The 15,293-nt window shown below is 38.4% G+C and overlaps 1 protein-coding gene and 1 non-coding gene across 3 annotated transcripts in view; both read left to right on the top strand.

The window, feature by feature from the left end:
• The window catches only part of KCND2 (potassium voltage-gated channel subfamily D member 2), a 361,032-nt gene that overhangs the window by 178,202 nt on the left and 167,537 nt on the right, over positions 1–15,293 (top strand). The gene's annotated exons all lie outside the window — the stretch shown is intronic.
• On the top strand, positions 2,086–2,195 carry LOC134603869 (U6 spliceosomal RNA). Its single transcript, XR_010090609.1, has one exon. It is a non-coding gene; the product is annotated as a U6 spliceosomal RNA (small nuclear RNA).

Here is a 15,293-nt window from a genome sequence, read left to right as displayed (position 1 = left end):
GTAATTCGGACATTCGGGTGCTTCCGAATGTCCGAATAGTTGAATTGCCGAAGTGCTGAATTGCTGAAGTCCCAAAGTGCCGGAATTTCCGAATTTCCGAAGTGTAGTAGTGCCGAAGTGCCGAATTGCTGAAGTGCCAAAGTTCCGAAGTTGCCGAAGTTCCGAGGTGTCAAAGTGCCGAAGTTCTGAAGTTCTGAAGCACAGTATTGCCTAAGTACGAATATACTTAGTACGAATATACCCAGTGAAAGATAAAGAATGTCACACTGTATACAATTTTAAATAAAAAGTATACAAACATAGCCAAGATTCAGCTGTAAGCATTTGCAACACTTACAACAATCAAGTAACATTGTAAATGTAAACACAGTAAAATGAGTTAGTGTAATGACAGGAATGAATAAGTAGATAACTCCCTAATTCCCATGGTATTAGGGAGTTATCTACTAAAAGGCTGAAAGACCCTAACAGACAAACACACACACACACACACACTAACAGACACACTCACACTCACTAACTCTAAGCTGTCTGACGTCATATTCTGGCTCCCAGCCTCACTCTGCGGTGCACGATGGAGCTGAGCAGACAGCTCAGAGGAAGGGCTCCCTCTCCAGCCGCCTGCCAGCCAGCCCAGCCCAGCCCAGCATGTCGGTTAACCGCAAGACATTTGCCCTGGGCATTTGGGGGTGGCTTTTATTGCCGCCCCCTGGAAAATGCCGCCCAAGGCAAATGCCTTGTTTGCCTCGCGGCTAAAACGTCCCTGGGTATACACTACATATATATTGATTTATCTGTTCGTCCATTATAGAAATATTGAAGGAATGGAAAGTTTCAGACAGTATACAGTACCCCTTATCTTGCAATATTGTACACAGATTTTCAAATATTGGCACAAAAGCAAAATACAATTTGTATTACATAGATTCAGATTCAACTTTATTATCACTGTACAACGTACATACAAGAACAATTAAATGCCCGTTGGCCTCTAATCAGAAATGCAGCAGCAATTAATAAAAAATACTATATAAAAAGGTACTCTCAGTGCAAGATTTTAGTGGTGTATACCTAATACTTAAGAAATAGAATCCCTTCTTCATTGATAAAACGTTTTAACAGCCTAATAAATCATTGACAATACACAATGGTGCCACCAGTTCTATATACATTAAACAATACAACCCATAGCCCCCATTCTAAGTAAAACATATATCCCATAAAAACCACCATACCCTGTGCAAAAAGTATACCAAACTACCATGCAATTATTAAATCTAGTGTGAATAAATGACACCATCTTTAACAATATATCGTTATCATGTGAAAAAGAGAAAACTTATCAAATACCACAATTCAGCCAAACATATCTTCCATACACACAAAACACAATCTGCAACACACCGACCAATAACATAAAGTGCTTCATGTGAGCATGTGAGCCACATGCATGAAGTGCAAAGTGTGATCACATAAACCAGACACATAAAGTGCAAACATTGAGCACACTTTGTAATGTGTAGATGTGAGCACACGATCCATGGGGCCCCGGTGTGAAAATTGAGATGTGCTCCTCCCCCCCCCCCCCGCGCTTATTCTGTGCGGGCGGGGCTGCAACACATGATGGCGGGCACCTGGTCACAGAGGTTGCTCTCCATTTAATAATAAAAACATATACAAAAGCACATTATACTACAGATGGATGGATCAATGGATGGTTGGACAGAGAGACAGAACAATATTTGTTAGGCAGGCAACATTATAAATGGGAGTATGGGACCCTTATCACACTTACTGCATACCAATTACCCTCATGGGACCTACATATGTAATAAAGTAAGAAAGACTCACTTCAAATATTGTTTATTAGAAAAATTTATAAATTATACCGTCAAAATCATAAACCTACAGTATGGTTTTTGTACCTCTGTTATTCAACTTTGAATTAAGTCTTTTGCAACAACTCAGTCAATAGCTGAGGTTTTTCTTAAACAATAATTTTCAATATTTGTGGTCAGTGCTTAGCGTCAACTGAACCCTTGCCAAAAAGCCTGAAGCCTAATCAATTGTATTCAAATAAATATATTGTTTCATCTTCGGCAGCACATATACTAAAATTGGAACGATACAGAGAAGATTAGCATGGCCCCTGCGCAAGGATGACACGCAAAATTCGTGAAGCGTTCCATATTTCTAGCTTGCATCTTGCGGCAGAAAGCATAATTCGTTTCTTGCCTGCTGCAGCTAATCTTCATTGGGATCTGGCAAAAAGAAAGATTTGGCATGGCATGTCCGAGCTCTGCCCGGAGATAGTTGTACCAATGAATGGAAAAGATAGCAAGGAGGCAAAGCTTATCCTGGATGCTCGTTGAATGACTGCAAAGCGGTCAGGTAAAATCGCCCCCCTTCTCACACCTTAGCAACCTCAGGAGATTTTTTCATTGTACAGAACACTGGTGAGACCTCACTTGGAGTACTGTACACAGTACTGGAGACCCTATCTTCAGAAGGATATTGATACCTTAGAGAGAGTTCAAATAAGGGCTACTAAACTGGTTCATGGATTGCAGGATAAAACTTACCAGGAAAGGTTGAAGGATCTTAACATGTATAGCTTGGAGGAAAGACGAGACAGGGGGGATATGATAGAAACATTTAAATACATAAAGGGAATCAACACAGTAAAGGAGGAGACTATATTTAAAAGAAGAAAAACTACCACAACAAGAGGACATAGTCTTAAATTAGAGGGACAAAGGTTTAAAAATAATACCAGGAAGTATTACTTTACTGAGAGGGTAGTGGATGCATGGAATAGCCTTCCAGCTGAAGTGGTAGAGGTTAACACAGTAAAGGAGTTTAAGCATGCGTGGGATAGGCATAAGGCTATCCTAACTATAAGATAAGGCCAGGGACTAATGAAAGTATTTAGAAAACTGGGCAGACTAGATGGGCCGAATGGTTCTTATCTGCCGTCACATTCTATGTTTCTATGTTTCTATGTTTCTATGTTTCTATATCTCATAAACTGTTACAGATATTCCCAGAAACATTTTCTGCTATATAACACATTAATTGTTTCTGGCTGATCTTTATCTATTGAGAAAAACAGATCATAAAAATGCATGGCCCTTATCAAGTGTATTCAAAAAGTGTCACTTTTTTTTTTAAATTGAGATTGACTGGTTAAAGAGACAGTTCAGACATCAAAATCACATCTTAATGATACTGACCCTTTTGCCTTACAAATGAAAATATTGTCATTTCTAAACAATGGCAATTTCCATGCAAACTAGTGTCCGTCAGCCAATCAGCCAGTAGGGACTCCAGTCTAAAGTAGAATGTAATTTACATCTGCGTCTGCTGAAAATAGACTGATTAAGGATACTGAGTGCATCCAATGCCTCTGTGTGAATATCGTAACCTATGGCTTCTGTATACATATAATAACAGATTAAATTAATATGTTGTAATATGTTTTTTATTGGACTAAAATAATTTTAGAATGTCAAGCTTTCGGGAGAACCTCCCTTTCTCAAGTTTAAAGTATTTCTGAGCAAAACAACATATACAATTCAAAGTTGAGGAGAGTAGGTTTTGGAAAAGACCAGAAAAGGAAGGGGTATGAGAAAGGGGGATGAATGTGCTGAATACGGGGCATGTAGATAGGAAACATGGATAGGTAGACAAATGGCATGAAGAAATGCGAAATGGATGAGTAGAGGAAAGGGCATATCGGAAGGGGATATGAAAGGGGTGAGCAAGGGGCGTTGATGAGCAGTGACATTGGAAGGGGGATGAGGTGCATATACACTACTGCATTCACACACTCCATACAAATACACTGTATTCTCACACTACACACAAACATATCTCTGCATTCACATACTCAACACAAACATATCCCTGCATTCACACACTCCGCACAAACATAACCCAGGATTGTTATACAAACACAGCCATGCATTCACACACAGACACACAACACAGATACACTTCTGCATTTACACACATACATTCTACAAAAACAAAACCCTGCATTTACACACTGATACTTTACACAAATACCTAATTCCTAATATATATCCATACACTTATACTGCTTAATATATATCCATACACACATACTGCCTTATATATATCCATACACACATACTGCCTTATATATATCCATACACACATACTGCCTAATATAAATCCATACACGTATACTGCCTAATATATATCCATACACACATACTGCCAAATATATATCCATACACACATACTGCCTTATATATATCCATACACACATACTGCCTAATTTAAATCCATACACGTATACTGCCTAATATATATCCATACACACATACTGCCGAATATATATCCATACACACATACTGCCTTATATATATCCATACACACATACTGCCTAATATAAATCCATACACTTATACTGCCTAATATATATCCATACACTTATACTGCCTAGTACACACCTCAATGCATTTGGTGGGCTTTTAATTTATAATAATGGCGGGATTTAATTTATGTTACAGTGAACTTTAAGTAAACATGTGTTTGGTTAAATATAGAATTATATTAATATATATTATAAATATAATTTAATATATAAGGATCTCTTTACATGGTCACACGGTCACACACACACTAGCACACACACTCTCACTGACATGCACACACTGTCATTTACACACTCATTGACATACACATTCTCACTAATACTCACACACTCTCACTAACACACACAAACTCACACTGACATACACAGTGTCACTCACACACTCACACACTCTAACTAACACATCACTCAAACACAAACTCACACCACTTTACATAAAGTCACACTTTTTTACACATACAGCAATTCAGTACACACACCAATGTACAATCATGTACAAAATAATCAGTTCCCTTTACCTCTAGATGGGCCTAGGACTAGATGATGTGAATGAAGAAGGAGACCATCCTTCAGCCTGCAGGAAGTGTTCTTGTTTCTGCTAGGGAGTAGGAGAGCTGTGTACAGTGAGTACAGGCTGCTTCCTGCTACCTGCAGAGTGTTTCCAGTCTTCACAGGCAAGGGGCAGCTGGGATATCAAGTCATGTGCTGCCTCCCCCTGCCTGCAGCAAGCAGAGTGTTTTTCCCGGGAGCTGAGAAGATGAGCCCAGCAGATGAATGGCTGTGCTGCGGGGTGGCTAAGAAGCCACCCGCTCAGCACACCTGCCCCAGATTGCAGGAAGGCAGCCCACCAGGAAACCTCCCGGTGGGTGCCCCCACAGGCCAGTGCCCCAGGCGAATGCCTTATTCGCCTAATGGTAGCACCAGCCCTGTTTATCATTCATTACATCCTACGTGATGAAAAGCATTCATTTTCATTCCAATGCATGCACATTCCACACTGTACTGGTCAAATACACACATAGGTCTAACTTCACATCGCCCAGCTTATGGCAGTCATTATAGTACAAGGAGTCAATGGTTAGCCTTTATCTATCTTTGTCAACTAGTTTGAAAATAGTTTGAAATAAATAGGGCTCTCATGGCACCCAAAACCAAAACCCTCATCTGCTAATGCGACAATATGGAAGTTTGTCTTAGATCCATCCAAATCAACTGTTGATTGGAATGATAGACAATGAGTAGCTTGGCCACGATCTCTTGGCTTTTGACAATCAAGTTTGGATGGATTTGGATGAATAAGGGAAAATAATAATTTGATTGGCTGCTAAGGGACAAGGTTTTAAGTGACAGGAGCACCCACAAACCACTTAAAAACAATAAAAAACAGGGAGGTAATGTCATCCAAAGACATTCGGCAAAAAATAAACAACACAATAAGCTTTATTTGTGATGCTTACAGTATCCTTTTTATGATATCTATGTGTAACATGACAATATTACAATAGGCCCATTAAACTATATCTGCTAATATTTCTATTTATTAATCAATATACAGTACACAGATAATATTTGTATTTGCCAAACTACATTAATGATAACAGAAACAATAATATAGCTTGGTATATATTTTTTAAACTGATTATATGTATGTAGCCTGATATAGAATTGGAGGCATGGTAATGTTTGTTACAAATTATTTCAATTCAATTTTACTTTAAACCATAAAAAAAATAAAAATTGTTTACTTCTCTTGGGATAATATCCCATTATCTTCTCCACTTATACAAAACCAATAAACCTCCCTCTGTTTGTGTTAATCCCTTGTTTTAAGGATAACATTTTATGCATTTAAACATACTACATGGATTATTTATAAGCAAAAGAAAGTATACACACTAAAGATATGTGATAAAAAACCGTACAACTGAAAGTGATCCTAGGTGTACCTCACAAACACCTAAAGAAATATACAACCAAGTAGAAAATGGAAAACACCCAGAATATGTTAAATATATATACAAAAAATATAAAACAACCTAAAATCAGATAGAAATCTGTGAATATGATCTGCATAAAAATCAAGAAACTGACATAGCGTAATACAGTATAAAATAGAGTGTATATTTGAATGTGACAATAGATACACTCACAAACAAACGTGAAATCAGGCTTCTGGGTGTTTTCCATTTTCTACTTGGTTGTACATGGATTATTTAGACTGTTTTGTTGCATCTTTTATATTAATACATCAGACCTTCTAGCTTGTCATAGGTCCTCTTTTATTCTTGTATTACAAAGTAGCCGACTTCTGATGATTGATAGAGTCTGCCTGTTCATTTGAGGTCACCCTGAGGTCGGCGTCTATAATAAAGGAAATTTGAAAGATCTCCATTCACTTGCCGTATTCATCGCCTTCGAACTTCCTTTGTTTTATTGATAATGTTATTATGACTGTATCACAAAATAACAGTTTGCACTTAATCTTAATTCTTAAATCCAGGGAAACGAGATGCTAACTGTAACACCGTAGGGTACATTATTAAATCATGAATATTACAAAGGAACTGGTGCAAATGCATTAAAATTTAAATTTCAAAATAACATTGACATAGTACGATTTTTTTTCACTCTTTTATGTTCAGATTGGTTCTTTATCTATGTTGGTTATTATACGTTATGCAGCTAGAATATTCCGAGACTACACACTGCATGTTTATTGCAACATCTTTTTTTATTGATCGTGTTTTAGAGACTAATTTGTTTCTGAAAGTTTGGGGGATTTTATTCTACTCCTTTAAGCTTATTTGTAAGCAACAATTTTACAACTGGAAAATATTTACTGTTGCTTTCTGTTGGACAGAGAGATGGTCTGGGGTGGTTTTAGTAAATCAAGATAAATACAAGATGTTACTTTATCATTTCCTAGGTCTGGAATTGTGGAGACTTGTTGAGGGATTCATAAATTGTAGCCCATAACAGAACTGGTAAAATGGTTTATTTGGAAAAATTTAGATATATGGCTATATTGACCTAAATGTTTCCATTCCTTCATTAATTCTTCACAATTCTCAGTACTGTGAATAAATCCCATAATCATTAAAGGCACCCAGACCACTTCAGCTCAATGAAGTGGTCTGGGTGCCAGGTCCCTCTAGTTTTAACCCTGCAGCTGAAAACATAGCAGTTTCAGAGAAACTGCTATGTTTACACTAAGGGTTAATCCAGCCTCTAGGGGCTGTCTTAATGACAGCCGCTAGAGGTGCTTCTGTGATTCTCACTGTAAAAATCACAGTGAGAAAACGCTGACATCCATAGGAAAGCATTGAGTAATGTTGTTGTGCATGTGCATTCTGCGCTGACGTCGGCAGGAGGAGGAGAGTTCCCCAGCGCCGAGGAAGGCCGGCACTGGAGAAAGGCAAGTGGCTGAAGGGGTTTTAAACCCTTCAGTCCAGCGGGAGGGGGGTCATGAGGGTTGGGGGGACCGAAGGACTACATAGTGCCAGGAAAACAAGTTTGTTTTCTTAGCACTATAGTGGTCCTTTAATTATGGTTAAATGTTTGAAAATGCATATTGTGTTTTCATTTGCCATATACACAGACTATTGGATGACACTCACACCTTTGAGAAAAACGTTGATTAGAGTTAGGAGCGATTATGTACTTAAATAAGTTCACATTTATTTTGGATAACGCTAAAAATAAATTGGGTATTTAAATCAAATGTTTTTTATTGCGAGAACAAACATTGATCATGACAGAATGTTAATCCTTCACATGTAGAAGGAAAGGATATCCTAAAGTACAGAGCGAGAAAGATATGTAGAGATATACAGATAAATATAGATACTTCACTAGAGATAGATGGATAGACAGGTAGATGGGTAGATAGACAGACAGACACATTGATCAATGGGTGAATCGATTATTATAGCTGGGGACAAACTCATTGTCAAAGAACATTGTGCTTGTGCTAACATTGGGCTAGTGCTCTGGAGATGTCTTTCAAATATCATTAAACATATTAAACATGACATCAGTTATTCCTTTATATTGCTACAACAACTGTATATTATGAAAATGAATATTTGTCTTTCTTTTCTAATTGTTGTAAGGTTTTCAAAAAGACTGTGAGATAATGGATACATAATAATATATTCCAAGAGGAAATAAGCTATTTTATATGGAAGTGCTTTGTTTTCACATGTAGCTGTTTCTGATTCCATACAACTGATTCCTTTTTCTTTTGGTGCAACTATAATACTGCGTTTGTATTCAATGTCAAATATTTATATGCTGCTTTATAGGAAGCTTGGCTTTCGGTGCTTTGAATTAAAGGGACTAAATCATAAAACGTGAATGTACGCAGGACAAGGAAGGCTGGCAGTCGAGGCTACACAAAGAAAGAACTGACACATTCTTATAGTAAAGAACTGAAACATCTGAGAAGAAATAAATGGTGGGCCAGAATTATGCATATGTGTTGAAGGAGTGAGAGAGAATGCATAAGACAGTGCTTTTGCTTATGGCTTTTCCACAGGTGCATAGGTACCATCTATAGCAGAACGTTTGTAATACCCTTTTTCATTCCATTTGTTCGGCTGTCCGTACCCCCCGTTTGTTTACCGAACCCCCATCTGTGTGGTCTATGGGTTCGCATCTTTTAACAACCAACCACCCCTGGCTGTTAGCCACAAATTGCTTGTTTAAGAAAGTGTTTTCCCTGTGTGGTCGCCATTCGTATTACCGACTGCACGTGCGCAGACAAACGGCGGTCCTTTTGTCTCTCAAACGTGGGAAGAGGTACATGGTCATCGACGACCTGGAACTATTTTCAGCTGCTCTATCCCGCGAACACCCGGTACACTGATACCGCTGTCCATCCAACTTCCCAAACCAGTAGGAGAACGGCGTTCAGGAGACCTAAACTACCGAAAAGGGGGAACATTTGTATGCTAGGGAAAGCCTTCGTCTGCATTCGTGTGAGAACTCCCAAAAGAAGACCGGTCGAGCCTAAACTTCTCTGGAACTGGTTTGGAGGTTCACCTCATGGTCGATGGGTCAAAACTTCACTTGATTGGTATTCCCAAATCACCAAACAGATCTGAGTGATATTTTGACAAGTTGGGCGCTCAGATCCCAGCTATTCGGGGACATTTTCAGAAATATGAAAATGTGTTTTATGATGTTTGCAAATATTGTATATATTTTTTGTACCTGAGAGATAATTGAATTAAAGAGTTGTTCTTACTCAATTATCTCTCAGGCACAGAGGAGGAGTCTGTGAACTGCTTACTTCTCCCTTGTCCCCTCAAAAGCCAGCTGTGGCTGAATAAAAAATCAGTTGGCTCCCAGAACCGTGTGTCGTCCAGTTACTGGGGGGATTTTGCCTTGGATATTTTGCTTCCTCAGCTACAAGGATTCTACAGTGGAGATATTTATGTTGGATATTGGAGCTCCACTACAGCATCCTACCAGATAATATTTAGAATTTTTTTATATAAAAAAGAGAGAGAAGAAGAAAAATAAAGAGAATAGGTTGAGCGAGCAAGAAAAGAGGTGAATGGTGAAAACTGTCTGTTATCAATGAAACAGAGGATAAAAATTAGCCCCCCCAGTCCCAAGATGGTTATCTAGACTTAGCCTTGTTTAACCAGGTTCTCTCCTATGTGCTACAAAGGCTATGACTACATTGGAACATACTTCCATATATGGTGGACTTGCACAAGGATTGAGTTCTAGGACAAAGTATTTCAACTTTTGATTAGGATTCTTGGCTTGAATATAAGACCGGACTGGCCCTATTAAACAGATCATTTTTGTCATAATAAAAAATAATTCAATGAAAACAGTGGTAAAGGAGCAAATTACAGAAATAGCTTCCCTGGGGACAGGTTAGATTGGAAGTTTCCAATGCAATTAGTAAACGTTTACTATATAGAAAAGCTGTGAGGAACTGACTCTGTTGGGTTTTGAACCCTGATTTCCATGCTGCTTGTCCTCTTCCTTACCAGTTCACCAGCCCGCCTTTTGCAGATAAACCTGTGCTCTGATAACCTTGACTCTACAAGCAATGTTATTAGTGCCAACTCTCTTCAGCTGTGTCTGGTCAGGTGTCTGGATCTTGGCCTATATAAGCCACATCCTGTCTCTGTATCTTTGCCAGATTATTGTTGTTCCTGTACTCTGTAATCAAGCTTGTTCCTGTTTCTTCTACCTGTTGCTGAATTTGAACCGTTTAACTTTGCTGCTTCTCCTTCCCACTGACCTTGGCTTGACTTACTACAATTACCATCTTTCTGTTCCCAGTCTCTCATCTCTGCTTAAGACAAGACGGCCACTCAAGGCTCAGGGGTTCAACCTCCTGGGTAACAAGTGTCTACTTCTGGCAGAAAACATTGCTGATCTGGCTGCTGGACCCAAAGCCCTATGTAACATCTATATCATTACAAAAGGTTTACTATACTTCCCTTCCCTTCCCCTTTTTCTTTTACAGGAAATTAATGATAGTTGTTTGGATAAGCTGTTGACAATAGCTGGGCATGTGCGAAACCAGATAAATGTGTAAAAAGCTTCATCTGAGTATATCTCAGACAAACAGAAAAAAAAACATGAGAGACAATTAAAATATTTAATTTCCATTCAAGGAATGGAACACAGGCTGCCAGGGGGAAACAAAAGACTTACAATTAAGCCATAATACCTGTCATATAACTCTACAAGTAAGTAAATACACATTTTCACATCAGTATGTGTAGTTTGCCTGTAATGTTGTTTGTGGAATATATATCCTCAAATATCAACATTGTGTCTGCAGAAAATGTGTCCACAAATACCATCACTGTGTGTCTGTTGCAAATTACATGATTAAATAGCTGGAAAAAAAGCATGGTTCAATCAAGTTCAGTCTCTCACATTTGTTTTTGCTGTTGTTCCAAAAGAAGACAAAAAACACTAAAGTCTAAAGTACGTCCAATTGTGCAATAAAGTAGGAAAAAAGTCATTCTTGACCACAGAATGGCAGTCAGATATCTCATCGGATCAAGGAGCTTTTACCCCACAAAGGAAAAGTTATACTGCTGAATATTATGTTTTTGCAAGTATTTATCCAATTGTTAAAACATCTGTATAGACTCTGATAAAACCACCTCTTTAGGCAGAAATTCCACATTGTTAGTGTTCTTACTGTAAAAAAAAAACCTTTCCTTTGCCTTAGACTAAATCTCCTTTCTTTCAGTCTAAATGCATGAGCTCGTGTCCTGTGAATAGTCCTGTTTATGAGTAGATTTCCAGACAATGGTTTGTGTTTGCCCTGAATATATTTTTATAATGTTATCATATCCCCTCTGAGGCACCATTTTTCCAAGATTTAAATGTTTAAATGTTTCTTTATAACTAAAATGATCCATTCCTTTTATCAATTTTCTAGCCCACATTTTTGCAGTGCCATAATATCCTTCTTTAGAATAGGTGCCCAAAATGGCACAACATATTCAAGGAGTGGTCTTACCATTGATTTATAAAGAGGCAAATGCATCACCCAATACCAGTACTGTGTGTCTGATGTAAATATATTCCCAATACCAGCACTGCAGGCCGGTTGAAGCATGTCACCAGACTATCCCAGTTTTCCGCGGACAGTTCATATATATGTCCTGTTCTGTATCCTCCCACCTTTGTTTTAAAAGTCATGTTTGTTTGGTGACAAATTAAGTAATTTCATAATGTAATATAATGTATTCTAGTAGCACAGGGACAAAGTAAGTTATTAGATGAAGTAAATCCCATCATACTGTGTATTACATAGCAATATATTTATAGCAATATGTTACAAAAGCCTTTCAGTGTTAGGTATGTCTCTGACACTTACAGGATTCAACAAATGGAGCGTTATAATTTTTATAGCCATTATAATATGTACCATGATTCCAACATATCAGGAGATTTGGAATGATTGGAGTTGAATTATAATTATAGTTCCAAATATAAATGCACCACCATCTTAAAACTTCACCAACCACCATTGGTCAAAGACCCATGAAATCGTGTCAGAAAACAATTTGTCACTATACAACTGATGAGTGTTCAGTGTTAATTTATTGACAGCAATGATCAGCACTATGACCAGGTCATTTGCTTCCACACCCACCACATTAATGTAACATGCCTGAAAAAAAGGATTGAACCACCACAAACTGCCAGCATGCCATGCACGAGGAAAGGACTTCACATGTGGCTCCATGCAATGTTAAAAAGAATCAAAAGGCGCACAAAGAAAACCAATATATTTATTTTAAAATGACACATCTTAATTGTATGGAGATAGAGCTTTTTTTTAGTAGGAAATCATCTTTACGTTATTGTTTAAAGCACTGTTTCTATAGCAACTAAAAATGTTTGCTTTGACTATTTTTACCATAACTGTTCATTTCAAATGGTTTTCAAATGGACGTCAACGCGTTTGGTAAAAGTAACGAACAATAATTACTGGGCTAAGGTATAATTACTCGAAGACAGCAGTAATATGATTTTACTGTAAGAGACAACTTCCATGTGTTTCTCTAGTGAATACAAAATCTTTATAAATGAAGAAGAGAATATTACTAGTCAAATGTTTAAAACACATCCTTTTTTGTCCTGTTTTTATTTAAATGTAATTATTATCCATTTATTAAGAGTCCAGTTTGAGTCCAGTGAATAACCTGAAATGATACAAAGACACATGGTAAATTTCCAGAGATTTCAGAGATTTCAGAGAAAATTATTTCAGAGTTATGAACAAAACCATTTTCTAGGGGACGAGAAATAGGTTTGTAACTTTAAGTTGTTCTGCCACAATGGAAGTAAGATGGGCCTTGAAAGCTGCTAGGTAACAAATCCTACAGGTGTCCTAACTTGGGTTGATTACTTACAATTACAATGTCTGTATAAAAGAGTGTTGAAACAGAATGTGGTACTGCACCCTATTAATCATTATTTGGACAGTATTATGCTACATTAAGTTCTATGTTGCTATCAAAATAGCAAGAAAGATGTGGTTAACAAAGGAAGACCATCAAGCTAGTATAGCCTTTAAAAGTGTAGGGCTTTGATTTAGATAAATATCTAAGAATGGCAAGGTGTCAACAAGTACAGTTTCCTATAATATCAAAGGGCATTTGGAAACTGGAAGAAACTTTGAAAGGACGAGGTCTGACAGACAAAGTCTCAACAAAATCAGAAGACAAGTATATGAGAGTCAAGCCTTCATGATAGATGGATTGAAGGAAGCAAGCTTCAAACCCAGCTTGACATTGGTCAATGTCCGTAAGTCTGACTTTCTACTGTGAAGAGAAGATTGAGCTGCAGGTTTGAAGGGTTAAGTGAGAGTAAGAGAGCCATTGCTGAAATAGCAAAAAAATTAAAAATAAATAAAAAAGAGGCAGCACTATTGGAATGCTGAAGCTTGGAAAACTTTTTATGAACAGATGAATAAAAAGTTGAAGGGGGCGTGGCTAGCCGAGCTACTGAACGGTCGCACGCTAGCAGAGCTCCTGCTCCAGAGACCAATTATCGGACGTTAAATACCGCAAAGTGGCTATAAAACTTACCATTTACACACTCGGAACACCCCTCCAAGAGACATGGGCAGAAAGCACCGGAAAACGGCCCAAATAGTGGGACAGAATCATACAGACATACGACTGTCATTCAGTAGGCCACAGCAGCAGGCCCGATCGGACATGGAGCATGGCAAACCACGAGACTCGAGTGACTCCGAGATCTCGATGGAAGAAGAGACAGCTCCAGCACCTCGGACCCACGGTGGAGTACACCAGAGCTCAGACTCAGACTCCGATAGGTCCCCATCCACCAAAGGAGATATAAAAATTCTACTGCGGGACCTAAGAGAAGTATGGAAGGCGGACCTAGCTGGAGTCCAGGAAGAAATAGGAGGCCTGCACCGCCCCATGGGAGCAATCGAGACCCATGAAGGGGAGAGAGGTAAAAAGATGACACCGACTACCGCGTTGCAGCCCTCACCCTCCAAGTGCAACACCTTACGCGCACGGTGACCTCCCTGGAAACTCGGCACCGACGGAAAAACATCAGAATCCGCGGGGCCTCAGAGACAATAAGCCAAGAAGCCCTACTTGAGTTTGCCAACAAAGTCCTGCAAGCACTAGGGACTCAGACAGAAGACGACCGGCCGCCACTGGTATCGTTTTTTATTTTTGTTTGTTTTTTCTTATCGCTGTCTTCATTTTACAGTCTTCAAGTATGCGTATGGACAGCCCAGACTTACAAGCTATATAGTTCAACACATAGTTAATAATGGCTATGCGAGAGTACCTAACAACCATACCATTATCACAGGACATTTTTAGACAAGCTGACATTTACACACCTGAGCAGTCACTTAGGCGCAAGGTTGACAGCTAGCAGACCTCAACAGGACCCACCACTTTAGACACACTAGCCCAGCCTGCAATCAACCTACATGTTGAATAGCAAATATAATTTATTCTTATATTTTCTCATGACAAACACAGATTGCCTAAATAATAACTACTTTCAAGCAATAGTGGAACCCAATCTGTATCAGACTGTTTATCAAATCATTAATTTAATGAAACGTTTATATCTTGAATCGTTATGTCTTCCTAACTTAAAAATATATGCAAACCTAACATGTCACGATGTTACGCTATGACTATAAAAATCGAGCCTGCTGACGTTGTTGTGGCGATACAGGCACTGTTGTAACTACCTTCATATTAAAAATAAAGAATAAAAAAAAAAAGTTGAAAACTTCATTTCATCATGTAGAGTTGTTGGAGTGAGCTGATTTCATCATGGTTTCTCATCCCTCATTGCGCGACTCCAGTTGCCAAACATGGAAAATGTTGTGGTG

This window comes from Pelobates fuscus, chromosome 3, assembly GCF_036172605.1.
Source record: "Pelobates fuscus isolate aPelFus1 chromosome 3, aPelFus1.pri, whole genome shotgun sequence".
Taxonomy (NCBI): Eukaryota; Metazoa; Chordata; class Amphibia; order Anura; family Pelobatidae; genus Pelobates; species Pelobates fuscus.
Note: the sequence above shows the minus strand (reverse complement) of the source record. Positions and strands in the feature narration are given on the sequence as shown.